General features: G+C 56.9%; 1 protein-coding gene across 1 annotated transcript in view; it reads right to left on the reverse strand.

Moving 5' to 3' along the window:
- Window positions 1-1,629, reverse strand: part of PRPF3 (pre-mRNA processing factor 3) — a 34,307-nt gene extending 32,678 nt beyond the window's left edge. Inside the window, exon 1 of the mRNA XM_015410095.1 lies at window positions 1,559-1,629. The gene's annotated coding sequence lies outside the window, so the exon portion shown is untranslated. The remainder of the gene's footprint in view (window positions 1-1,558) is intronic.
- Window positions 1,630-1,857: the final 228 nt, after the last annotated feature.

Genomic DNA, 1,857 nt, shown 5'->3' on the forward strand with positions numbered 1-1,857 from the left:
GGTCTACCCTCCAAAGCATCCATTTTCTCCAGGGGAACTGATCTCTGTCATCTGGAGATCAATTGTAGCAGTGGGAGATCTCCAGGTCCCACCTGGAGACTGGCAACCCTAGGGGGAAGTCAGCTGCACAGCAGGGGGTTGAAGAGAATGGTTTGATGGCTGCTGGGCCAAGATTGGCAACAATAGTTCCCCAGGAGCCCCATCGTAAATGCACCAAACAATTCCTCAAGATTTTCCAAAACACTTCTCTGTTTTGGGCTCCTGGGGAACTTTGAAGTAGCACCAAAGCTTTAAGATCTCTCCAGCTGTCACCTGGAGACTGGCAACAGCTTGTCTGGAGTGTGGGCAGCATGGCATTGTATCTGTCTGAGGTCCCCCTCTTCCTCCTCCTCCTCAAATCCCACCCTCAGCAGGCTTCATCCCTAAAATATCCTGGAAGTTTCCAACCTGGAGTTGGCAACCCTATCTGCCTGTCTGTCTTAAGTTTTACAACCCCCCCCCCCACACACACACACAGCCTCTGCCTAGGGAGCAGCTGACATCATTCTCCTCTCCCAACTGAAAATTCCAACTGCCTTGGGGGGGGGTGAGTTTGAGGTGTGGAATGGAGTGTAGTCCAATCAGCTTCCATATGTAAATGACCTTGGAACGCTGGCCGGGACTGCACAAAGCAGCCAATGAACCCAGCCAGTGTCTTCCGAGTGGCAGTTTTTTCGGCCTAACACTAAAGGAGTGCATTTTAGAACTTTGGCACCCAAAACTCTTTTATTATAAGGGAGAGATGTTAAGAGCAGAGGTCCATCAGTGTGACACAGAGTGTTGGACTGGATGGGCCTTTGGCCTGATCCAACCTTGGCTTCTCTTATGTTCTTATGTTAAGAGCAGAGGTCCATCAGTGGCTATTAGCCACAAGGTATAGATAGGGGCTCTGGGGCAAGGGATGCTCTGTCTTCTTGGTGCCTGGGGGGGGGCAACAGTGGGAGGGTGTTCTAGTCTCCTGGCCCCACTCCTGGACCTCCTGATGGCCCCTGGTATTTCTGGCCACTGTGTGACACAGAGTGTTGGACTGGATGGGCCATTGGCCCGATCCAACATGGGCTTCCCTTATGTTCTTAACCGGAGACCTTCGTATCTGAAAAGAGAGGCTACCAAAATAAAACGCTGTGCAACAACGCAGGGGAAAGAATCCTTTTTGCCTTTCTCTCATAGCATCACCACCCCGCCTCAAAGAGCCCAGCTAGCTGGAAGAAAGGACGGTTTTCAAGCAAGGCATGGCTGGCTCAGGGAACACGGGCCATCTTTGGCCTCTTCTTGCGGGGGGGAAAGGCCGCCTCCAAATCCCAGCTGAGAACAAGGGGAGAATCCTCCTCCTCCTCCCCGGCCCTGCCAGAGGACCAATCGCAGCCCGAGGCGGGGCAGAGCCTCCCCGTCCAGGGGCAGTCTACCGTGGAGCGAGAGCGCCCGGCCCGGCCCGCCCCCCAAGCCGCGGGGCCTCGTCCGCCCCGGCCTTTCCTCCGAATCCTCCTCCTCCTCCTCCCCACGTCGCCCGGCTGCTCACCTCGGCCGCCCGCCCGCCCAGCGAGGACAGGCCGCGCCACAGACTCTCCCTGACGGAGACGGAACGTCGTCGGAGAGCGGGGCCGGAAGCGAGTGAGAGGAGACCGGAAGTGGAAGCAGGAACCACGGAGACGGGTGTTCCTAGAGCGGCGGGGGGCAGCGTGGAGCCGGGAGGCGGGATTTCCTAGACGTTTCCGGTCGCCATTTTCGCTTCGTCGTTTTCGGGGAGGGAGGGGGTGAAAGCAAAGTTGCCAGCCTCCAGGTGGGGCCTGGAGATCCCCCGCTTTTGCGACGGATTCC

This window comes from Gekko japonicus, unplaced genomic scaffold, assembly GCF_001447785.1.
Source record: "Gekko japonicus isolate JY-2015 unplaced genomic scaffold, Gekko_japonicus_V1.1 scaffold424, whole genome shotgun sequence".
NCBI lineage: Eukaryota > Metazoa > Chordata > Lepidosauria > Squamata > Gekkonidae > Gekko > Gekko japonicus.